The sequence below is a fragment of the Abramis brama genome (genome assembly GCF_963993115.1).
Source record: "Abramis brama genome assembly, chromosome: 2".
In the NCBI taxonomy this organism is placed as follows: Eukaryota; Metazoa; Chordata; class Actinopteri; order Cypriniformes; family Leuciscidae; genus Abramis; species Abramis brama.
The window spans coordinates 66,617,067-66,629,656 of record NC_139964.1 but is presented as its reverse complement, the minus strand read 5'-3'; positions in this window follow the sequence as shown (position 1 = coordinate 66,629,656).

The window sequence follows — 12,590 nt, the reverse complement described above, 5'->3', positions numbered from 1 at the left end:
AGCAATAGGTTGAGTTCATGTGGGATTTCTGAATAGCTGGTTTGGATTTATGAGTAAATAAGGAATAATGTCTGTGGTTAATTTTACTTGAAACATTCACGATTTATTCTATCGCATCAAGTACACAGTCAGAACTCAGACAAGAATTTTTAAGCAGCTGTTTTTCTTTATATCGAAGTTACTAACAAGTTTCTAAATCAGGGGGCGAAAGGTGCAAGTGCACTTAGGTCATGTCCGAATCTACTTTCGCTACTTTAACGACGGGAAAAATGGTCGGCGCTCCCGGCGCAGGGTTGTCTCTATTCTCTTAATGAGTAATGGGTGTGTTTTGGGCGTAACGTAAACCAATAAACCAATCAGAGTCTCATCTCCCACTCCCTTTAAATCCCAGTTGTGCTCACGCCATGGCGGATTCGCTATTTACATGACGGATTTGATAGTGGAAAGACTAAACGCTTTCTTCAGAGAGGAAATGGATCTGCTCATGTGCGAGGATCTTTATGTACACAATAATAATCTTTTACATTGTAATTCTTTTATTTTTAATATTTGACTGGTTTGTGTGCTGCTGCGCATCCATAATCATCCATAATAAGCGGAATGTACGCGCATTGTGTACCTGCCTATAGGCGCATATTACTAACGTGCTCTTTAAATAACAAAAAAATATTGCACCATTGACTTAAGACCAGGTTTCAGTTGGTCAATGGTTCAGTCTATTTCTGTTGCCTCAAAATAGCAATGCGCCAACAATGCGCCAGAACACACCTCGTTTTTTTAGACCAGCACACCCATGGACGCACAAATGGGCGCAAATGCATTTGCTATTTAAACAAAATGGCGCAGGACGTGAAAATGATTGGTAACACTTTATTTTGATGGTCCCTTTTGAACGTGCTGTTGACTATAAGTAACTTTGCAACTATATGTCAACTAACTTTCACTGGAGTATAAGTAGACTGTATGCTTAATATCTGCAAACACTTTATTGTGATGTTCCTGCAACAGACACTCTACTGACTATAAGTAATTTTGCAACTACATGTCAACTTAATCTAACCCTAACCCTACCAGTCTATTAATACTTAACTAACACTCTAATGAGAGTTAGTAGACACGTAGGTGCAACTTTACTTATAGTCAACAGAATGCGTTAAAGGGACCATCAAAATAAAGTGAAACCAAATTATTACTTAGACGGGCTGAAACTAGCAGAAAAAACATTTGCGTCGCGCTTGACGCTGCATTGCTCCGGGTGTATGATAGGGCCCAAGGACTATTACAAAAATTAAATGAGGCACAGGGACTTCTAGTAACACCGGAAATAGACCGATTCGCTAATCACCATCTGTGACGTGAGGTAAATGTCAAGGCAAAGCAAGCTCTCACATCAATATTTTTTCATGCACTTGAAAAGAGTAACACACTGAAACAGACCACAAAGGTCAAAATTGCGTGAGGTAGAAGAGACTTACCTATAGATGCAAAGCGAGTGAAGTTGACATTTTGGCGGCAAATGTTTAACGGGAAACCTTAATTTAAAGGAACACGCCGACTTTTTGGGACTTTAGCTTATTCACTGTATCTCCCAGAGTTAAATAAGTCCATACATACCTTTTTCATCTCTGTGTGTAAGTCTGTTTGACGCACCCACCGCTAGCCTAGCTTAGCACAAAGACTGGATGTAAATGGCTCCAGCTAGCATACTAATCCCAATAAATGACAAAATAACGCCAACATTTTCCTATTTCCATGTAATGATTTGTATAATCACAGCGTGTACAAATAACAAGGTACTATGAGACACAGCCATCTTCTAACCGTATACCATGCTAATGAATTGGAGAGGGGAGGGGCAGTTTTCATTTTTTCAGTCATATGGAAATGTAATAGTGGACACACTGGAGATTGGGAATCATGCCCAACTATCCGTGGAATGGCGGAGAACAACCTGTTAGCAGCAGCAGCAACACTCTTCACTGGTGCTACTTACACAGACATTGCTGATTTGGGCAGGGCTTTTGAACCTTCAGCTGCCCCATAAAACCACCAACCACTGCATACAGTCCAGCTACCTGATTCCAGTTATCGCAGAAGAATACAAGAAGCAGGAGGACACTATAAGAGCAAGACTCATCTGCCAGACTCTGGATGGTGAGGGAGTGCAGATCTGCGGAGATGGGAGAAGTGATAGCCCAGGCCATTCCTGCAAATACACAATGTATTCCTTCATGGATGACTCCACCAATAAGATTGTAACATTTGAGTTGATTCAGGTAAAAAATATCAATAATAAATATAATAATAGATCCAAAACTTCAGTCATTGTTCTAAAAAAGTCTTATCAGAAATGTAATCAACAGTAGCCAGTAGGCAGTATCCCGTACTTGTTCCCTCTAGGTGACACAGGCCAAAAGTTCTGTTGACATGGAGCCAATGGGTTTCAAAAAAGGACTGGAAAAGCTCCGAGATGAAGGGATCGATGTAAAGGTTGTCACAACCGACAGACATCCCTCTATCAGGAAAATAATGAGGGAGAATTTTCCAAATATAGTACACCAGTTTGATCCATGGCATATCGGAAAAGGTTAGTCTATTGTTGTTAGTGTAAGCTATTGTGCACAACTGATACTTCTGCTGTGCTGTCTGGGGGTTTCTCTGTGTGTCACAATTACCATACAGAACAAGCATTTCCTGAACCACACTGTTGTTATAATGCTCTTCCTTATTTTAATTCAGGGATAAAAAAAAAAATTGGTTTTGGCATCCAATCGCAAGAACTGCATGGACCTTGCTCCTTGGATAAAGAGTGTGAGCAATCACATGTGGTGGAGCTGTAGCTCATCAAAAGGAGATCCAAAGGTACACAATCATACAGTGCGTGCAGAATGATTTTCTGATCATATTTTTTTTCCAGGCACTTTTTTACCAATTTTAGGTGTGCATAATTATTAGGCATGTTTTCCTTTACAGATAACATAAGCCACAAAAGAGATTTAACTCGGACTTAAGTAAAAAATTATTAAATCCCCATGAGAAGATCCCCATGCTCACACAAAAATCGCTGCAAAAGACGCTTTCCAACAGGTTTTATCGTAGTTTTTGTCCAAGTTTTTTTTTGTTTGTGTTTGACAAAAACTACGATAAAACCTGTTGGAAAGCATCTTTTGCAGCGATTTTTGTGTGAGCATATCAGTGAACACCCCTGACCACTCGGTGAGTTTCACGTCTTTGTAAACAAAAGTTTAATGCGTTTTTTGGAAGGATTGTTCCAGTGCCCATAGGCTGCCATTCTGTAGGTGGGGGGGAGAAGCGAAAGAAACCTAAAATTCTCGGGACAGCAGCATGTGTCCAAATTTTAATCTTAACCGTTCTATTTCATCAGAAACGATCTGTAAACAGGGCTTTAAGTGTAAAATACCAAACTTGTCCTTTAAGGCATGACCATTGGAAAGTGAAATACTCATTGGGTCAGCAGGGTCGGACAATAACAGGTGGAGAAGAAAAGACACGTTAACTGCAAAATAATTAAGAATTAAGGTGAAGAATTAAGTGTGAAAGCATCAGAAACCCTTAAGTCTCCAGCGCCACCCTTTTCCTGAACTGCAACCTACCTGGAGTCTCCAGAAGTGCAAGGTGACATATTGAAAAGGCAAAGTCTAATATAATATAATATAATATAATATAATATAATGCACAGTGGAATGTCACTGCTGGCTTGCACACATCACCATCTATTTTACTTATTAGGGTCTATTTTTGTTCAAATGAGTTTTTCGTCCTGTATGTTATGACAATGCTGAAATGATTTCTGCCTGTGCTCTAATGTTACTGTCAGGAATAGCTGAGACGATGACTCTGTGGGGTCCATCGCTGGGAAGAAGATGGCATAGAACAGTAGTTCCCAAACCTGTCCTGGAGGACCACCAACACTGCACGTTTTCTTTGTCTCCCTAATCAAACACACCTGATTCAACTCATCAGCTCATTAACCCATGTGATAATGAGCTGGTGAGTTGAATCAGGTGTGTTTGATTAGGGAGACAAAGAAAACGTGCAGTGTTGGTGGTCCTCCAGGACAGGTTTGGGAACCACTGGCATAGAACATAAATGCTGCCAGCGGACGAGCAAAGGAGGAAGAAGTGGTTGGCCGAAGACTCCCCTGCCTACAAGGCCCTTTATGAAGTGGTCATGAATGCACGCCTATACTGAAAGACCTGGAACAAATGGCACTGTTCAAACACACAGGCATGTTTATCAAACACTTCACAGCTAGTGAATTGGCTCCTTACATTTTAGTTTCTGTGGGAACTATTTCTGTGAAACTGGTTTACAATGTATTAGGTGGTAATATTGTTATGGTCAGTAAAACAGTGGATTCAATTCACCTTATTTTTAACGGAAATACGGACGCAGCCAGTTGACGGTATTTTGTGCGAGACTTCCGGTCAGGCACTTCCGGTCACTGGCGAGCTCACCGTAGCGGTTAATCAAACAAGTATTCATAACAACTAACTCATCGTTATGGCTTCAAGGAAGACCAGGATTGTTTGTGCAGTTAGAGGTTGTCATAATAACTGGTACAAAAGAAAGATTTACTTGGCGTTTCTGTTGCGTGACGTTTTCTATGTCTCTGCACACCAGAAACGTGTCTGACGCGGCGCTGCTGCTGCCTGGTGACATATGATAAGCCTCATTGGTGATATATTCGACATATGGGGAGAGAGTTGTGGAAGGCCTATATGTTAAACATAAATATATATAGCAGCAAAGACAACGTCGGCAGTATTGACGCAAAATAGGCTACAGAATATTTCGTTCTGTATTGACAGGTGCGATATTAGAAAATCAAAATAATATTTTTTAATTGCATTTATATCTGCACTTATGTTTCGCACCTTGGAATGCTTATTTGTGTGTGTGTGTGTGTGTGTGTGTGTGTGAAGTTTTGAGACAGTCCCTTAATTTGCTTGGCGAATGTCTAACGAATGTCCAACATAAAACCTACTTTACCGCACCCTTCGCCTGTGGTTAAAAGCTTTACATTTGAAGAAACCACCGAAACGACCGTATGTTTGTTCTTTTCATTTCGTGAACACAAGACCTACAGAAGACCACCCGATACCAGAAAAGTGGCTGGGCTATGAAGTCTCAATAAAAAACTCTAAGGAGAAACAAAATCATAGTAACCCCTGTATAAAATCTAGTCATAATGGCATGATCATGGCGTTTATTTTGTATGATTTACAATTATTTATAGCCATCTACTTATTGCTATCCTGTGATTTGGTTGCATTCTGATGGCATTATTAATACATTTGACATGACAAAATACCTCCATATATTAGTCCAGCGCTGGCTCGACCGTGTTTAGGGCGGTGCTGAAGGCGCCGGCGAAGTTGGCAGTCTGCCAGCTAGATGCATGAGTGTTTTCAACCAGGTCCGGTACCCGCACTGGGTGAGGCGGGGCTTTAGATCTTTGTTGTATTCATCTGTTACGTTATGTGTAGCATTTTTCTGTCAATTCTGCATAATCCTTTGCGATTGATATCGTTAGTTAGCCCAGGGAAGCGAGGAAACGGAAGTGCCGCACAAAAACCGGATACTGGACCCATGTTTACTTCCGCGTTCGAAAATAAGGTGAATAGCAAGTAAAAGCAGTTTATTGGAGATAAAGTCAGCAGTAAAGTAGTGAGTAGTCAGATGCAAGTGTCCAGGAACAATCGCCCTTGGTAGCGCAGGGACGCTGATGAACAACCCGGTCTCTCGAGATGGTGAAGAGATGAAGGATGTCCAATGCGATCGCCGCAGAGACTCTGGGACCATTTACATTTAGCAGACGCTTTTGTCCAAAGCGACTTACAAATTAGGACTAAATTAAGCAAGTCATCATGAAGAGGCAAGAAACAACGCAAGAAGTGCTCAAAATACGAAGTTCAGGCATTGTTCAGAGTAGCATAAGCCCCATAAGGGAGGATTTAAAGGAAGAAGGGAATTATTATATATGTATGTATATATATATATATATATATATATATATATATATATATATATATATATATGTGTGTGTGTGTGTGTATGTATATATGTGTATGTATATATATGTATGTATGTATGTATATGTATATATATATATTTTTTTATATATTTTTTTTAATCAATCAATCAATCATTTATTTATAGAGCACATTTAAAACACAACCGAAGTTGACCAAAGTGCTTTACAAGGAATAAAAGAGACACAAAAATAAAACCACATACATAAATACCAAACAAGACAAAATGAGATTTAATGAGATTAAGTGCTCATGGAAGAGATGGGTTTTCAGCTGTCTTTTGAAAGTTGTCAGGGATTCTGCATTCCGGATGAGGGTGGGGAGAGAATTCCAGAAGATCAGAACCTCCTTGGAAGAAGGCAGAGTGAAGAGAACTGGAATACCAGAAACAGGTGCAACACAGGAAACTCGAAGACAGATGGGAGACAAGAACACATACGGGAAACATCCACAACGATCTGACAACACAAGACGAAAACTGAGAGCATAAATATGAGCCGCTGATCAGATGCAGCTGGCGCCGTAAATCAGCGGTAGTGAACAGAGACCGCACCCACATGCACACACAACAACACGAGGCGAGAAAGAGTCAGTGAAGTCATGAACCGGGACAAATATTGCACCACAGACAATGATGGACATTACATAAAGCCAATCTTCAACAGATCATGCACACGACTTGTAATCTGTGTTCCATGTATTGTTTATACAGTATTTTCTAATTTGTACTGTCTTTATTTCTGTTTCACCAGGACAACTTGAGGTCTTCCATAATGCCCTTCTCAAATACTGTCCCAAAAGATTGCACTTTGAATATGCATCAATGCAAAAGCGCGAACAATGTTGGCATTCATGGACCATAACGAGAACCACCAAACACAACGAGAACAAGCAAAAACAGCATCTGGTAAGTGCTAAAAATATATTATATTGAACACTATATCCTCCTGATACTTCAGAGTTTTTAGCAATACACATGTCAGTAATGATCTGTATGTAATTTATCGCCTAAATATATAAATGACCATATTTATCTTTTACAACATAGCACTTCTGCTGGTATAACTGGCATGAAATAATATAGCCTTCAGATCAGAATCATAACAGACCAAACTCCTCAGTCTTTCTGGTTTTCATTTCAGGCCTCCAAAGACGCACGTGGTTTTCCAAAAACAATGGATTGCCAGACCTGTCAACTAGGAAACAACACAGACATTCAGGAATGACATGATGGATGCAGAAGGCTGGATCCATGTGTGAAATACCAAGACCCCTTATCCCATTTCAAAGTTCCCCGTTTGGCTGCTAACATCGCCAGAGTCTCAAAACCCTGGAAGGAGGATATCATTGCCGGACACACATCAAGGTTCACAGGTCCAGACTCACAATGGTATGATATGGTTATAAATAAATAAATGGTCGCCCACCCTGTTTTTCATTCTGTCACCACTGCCACCCAAAGTGCCTTTTTTGTTATTATTGTTGTATATTGTTTTTGTTATTGTTGTACAGCTGTTGTAAAATAATTAACAATATTTCTCAGTTTGTGATTTCTCTCGTTCTCTTATCTCTCCTGTGCTAATCTGCCTCGTGTAGGCCGACAAGTTGTACAGTAAAAGGTGTTCAATCTCATACTGACTACACACCATGTGTTGTCAATAAAAATGAAAAGACATACGTGTAAAGTGTAAAAATGACAATAAATAAAAAGCAAATCAAGGTTTAACATATTTTCAAGATGAAATAAAGCTCTGCTGTCTTGTAAGAGGTCAAAGGATGGGACCTGTGTGGGCAGTAATGTTGTCGCATATCTTTATTCAGAATCAGATATAGTCTATGCAACATATACAGTAATACCAACACAACAAAATATGCAACTTTTATTCTTGTAATAGATTTGAATATCACCAGTTTATGAATTGCGTCAACAATTGTATATGATAAAGACATGTAGTATAGGCTAATTACTTTATGCATGATTGGTATTGGCACATACTCTCTTGAAATCCCACAGACACCAGTCTCTGAGAGATATTTTCTTCGAATGGCACCAACCACACATGATGGCAATGGTTTACGATTGCTTCTACCCAAAGTTTCTCCCTTCAGGGCACACTCCCAATACTATGCAGTAGGACACCAACCTGTATTGACTAAAGCCTGGAACACACCAAGCCGACGCTGACGAACTAGCGCTGATGAAAGCCGACTGTGTTGTCGCCTCACGTCGGGGTAAAAAGCTGCACTTGAACACACCGAGAGAACTACTGCCGACTGTTAGCTAGCATGCGCGTTCTGCGCCTGCGTGTGAATGAGACAACTGTCTATTTCTGCAGATATATTAGTCTTTATTCGTCATTTAAAAAGGGAAACCGACGCTGCCGGCTGCAGATACACAAACTGTAAACAAAGCAGTGCGTGCTTACCGTTTTGAATATAATCCTGTATAATTCCACTCCTCTCGTGTTAATATTCTTCAAGGAACACTCAGGTAAGATGGCGTAACATTAGAACAGCGTCTACCTGTACCGTTTTGACTTTGCTCGCTGTTTTGCTATTATTCTCGTGCACTGACTCGTTCACTAAGCTGAACAGCCAATCAGAGTTCCCTCTTTCACCGACGGCCCGACGCCGATTCAACATGTCGAATCGGCCGAAAAAAAGCTGATGAGGACCAATTTCAGCGGAACACACTGAGGAAACTTAGTCGGCCGACGCACATAAACTGCCCGATGGCGACCGTCGGCTTGGTGTGTTCCAGGCTTAAGAGCACAGAAAACTTTGTATGAATAGCTAGGCTACAAGATAAAACCACTTACTTGGTGGACAGCTGTCCATTAGGTTCACTCGGCATGGGGCGTTTCTTCCAGTTGATCGTCACAACAAAAAATCGACAACTGCCAGGATAGGTTGGCATGTTCCACATTTACACCACCAGTCCGTGTTCGTTCTGATTCTCCCCTCGACCTCAGTCTGTTCGGCATCTTGTCTATCAGCTTCCAAAGTTTGTAACTCCTCGCCTGTGTATTCTGGTTCTGGATATTTGTTTGATACCAAGTAAAAATCCTCTGACAATTCCTCAAAGTCAGCCATGATCACCAGTCACATTCGCTACTAGCTAGTTAGTCACGTTGGTTTTGTTGACGGAAGTAATAACTGTGCTGCGCTAATCACTCCGCAGAAGTAGCAGTGCTTCGCCTTCTGAGAATATAGTTCCCAGTATGTATACGGTTAGAAGACGGCTGTGTCTCATTTGACCTTGTTATTTGTACACGCTGTGATTATACAAATCACAACATGTAAATAGGAAAATGTTGGCGTTATTTTGTCACTTATTGGGAGCAGTATGCTAGCTGGAGCCGTTTACCTCCAGTCTTTGTGCTAAGCTAGGCTAGCGGTGGGTGCGTCAAACAGAGTTACGGCACGCATGGAGATGAGAAGGGTGTGTATGGACTTATCTAACTCTGGGGGATACGGTGAATAAGTTTTATAATGGACTCTTTAAATTGACCTTTTTCAGACTGTGATGACGCGTTTAAATGGTCACCCGCAAAGTTTTTCATATTTAATTTTTTTTTTTTTAAATGAATGTACATTCATAACACTATGCTTTGTTATACTATCTGTGCATCAAATTACAAAAAAAAAAACTAGGCCTATTTAATGCTGCTGTGGGAGTGGAGGTCAAATTGACATCTTTCTCTCTTTCTGACTGCCTTTATCAAATCTCTCTTTCTTTCTTTTTTTTAACTCTTTTTGAAAGTTGTGAAAACCCGATTCAGGAGTTTTTCTTTTGCTATTAGCAAATGGGAACACCAAAATATATATAATGTAGTCTCTCATTCACTGCAATAGAAGTTTACGCAACTATGACGACTTCCGCTTCTGAGAAACCAGAATTGTTTTTTTGATTTCATAAGTGTGCTGTTACAATCTCTACAGAATGTTTTAATGACAAAATAAAAACTTTAAGCAGAGATTTATTCACTTTTCACTTCAGCCTAATCGAACTGTCATTGAGGCACATGTCCCTTCATTAAGTGTACTGTATAAAATAACATGCATGATAAAATACAAGCAATCAGTCGAGTTACTTGTTAATAGCTCTTTATAAGGAAGCAGCCTATCTGTACAAAGTCCGAACTACCAAACAGTGCAAATGCTCTTTTTTGCAATGCAATGCATCTAATCTTCTACAACAGACTACTTCTTGTTCAGCCTATTTCTTTGCTCAAAAGGCAGGAAACGAACAGACACAAAAAAGGCAACAGAGGCATGAAACAACTTGAAAACAACTTGTTCTAACAAATTCTGTTCTATTGGGGAAACGGATAAAAAAGGCTGTTAACACCTTGTCATACATTTCATTATACTAAATCATTATCATAAAAAAAAAATGCTGACATCATGAAGCAACATAAAAAGCAACTTTGCTTATTGTAAAAATGTCAATTCTGTCATCATTTGCTCACCCTCATGTTGTTTCAAAGCTGTACGAAGAATGCCAGGGTCCAAACAACACTGGACCACACTAACTTTCACTGTATGAAAACAAAATATATTTATTTGTGTTCCACGGAAGCAAAGTAATACAGGATTGGAACAACATCAGTGTGAATAAATAACAGAATTTTTTATTTTTGGATGAACTATAGCCTAAAAAAAAACAAAAAAAAAAACTGTTGTTGTAAATAACAATGAAACATGCAACTATGAATTTCTTTTTTCACCATTCCTTAAATGGCAAATTTATTCAAATGTAATACATATTTGGTCAATGCAACAAGCTCATTATAAGACATTTTCTTCTACTCAAAACCCCCTTGCAATGATTGAATATTACATATTTTGACCGGGCTGAATGGGAATTTACACAAGCAAAATTTAATTTAAAATAGTGCCAAAAGCAAATTTTTTATAACTGAGTCAGTTTTCAGGAGTTTATTTTTATAGTCGTATGATGACCCGAGAACTTCCTCAATTCCTTTTTTAATCCCTTTAGCAACAGTTTGTTGGGTTAGTGTTTCTCTGCAGTTCCTTTTTTGAAGAAAGGAACACACAGAAACATAAGACTGTTCATTCACAACATTTTAGGGATAAAGTATGAAATTGTTATACATTCAAATACCAGTGTATCTTAAAACATACCAAACGCATCTTATAAACCACAAAGAGGATGTCTAAACGCTCTCCTTCGGTAGAAAGACGCGTTTCCTCGATGTCAATGCAATCAGTTATTGGGGAACTTTTAGATTTTGACATGAAAAGGGTTCCAGCGAAATTATCTATATTCAAAACACAATGCATGCATGATAACAAAAGCAGAAGAAATAATTTACACTTTAAATTATTGTGAATAAAATAATAGATACAAAATAGTGATATAATAAAGACAAGTTTTATATAAAGCAGAGATTATACACAATATAAGAATTTATTTAACAAACCAAAAAAGAAACTATGATATCATGAGTGAGCGATGCCTGAATCAAAACCACACCCTAACACTAAGACAAAAGTCCAAGAGATATGGGAGTTTCCAACTTGGCCAAAAAAGCTGAGGCCATGAAATGGGAAAATGTGAATCATAATTCTAGAGTCATGCTTCTAAATGTTCTTAAAATTCCAGAAAGACCTAGACACAAATTCTAACTTGCAAATATAAAATAAAAAAAGAAGCATTTGGTTTGCTTAAACTGACCTAAAACGACATTTACGTTACATACACTTTGTTGAAAATTGTTTTTTTTTCTTTTCTTAAAATTGCTCTCAAACCCTCACAATAAAAAGGTGTGCAGAAACTTAAGTTCAGAATTCATTTGAATAGCATTCAGGGCTCACCAAGAAGGAACAGAAAGAATGCTTTCAAACCAATAAAGTAATCAGCAAGGTTTTGCACATCATTTATGCCATAATTTCAGAGCTGTTTCTGCCAATTTATGACATCTAATTAAGGCACTGTCTATTTACACTGAGTGCAAAAACAAAAGCTATTTTTAACTAGCTCCGCCCACCACTGCTCAATTTACCTTTAGTACAAACAGAGTATTACTACTATTTACACTTTGTGATTACCATTGCTATTACTGAGTGCTATTTGTACTTGGTCAAAACATTATATACACCTATTTGCACTCAGTGTAAATAGAATCCACGCTTTATTTTACACATACACCAAGTCAACACTGGACATGTGTCGCATTAAAAAAATCAACCTGGAATGGTAAATGGACTGCATTTATATAGTGCTTTCACAGACCTATGGCCACAAAAGCGCTTTGCATTTAGCCTCACATTCACCCATTCACTCACTCATTCATACACCGACGGCGGTGTCAGCCATGCAAGGCGCCATCCAGCTCGTCGGGAGCAGCTCGGGACACTTGGTCAGGTGGAACCGGGGATTGAACCACAAACCTTCCGGTTTGTAGACAACCTACATGAACCACTGAGCCACTGCCGCATTCTGGATGCAAAAGGATTTGGACCAGGCTCGCCAGAAGCATTGGGTGGAACCCAGTGTGAGTTAGAATA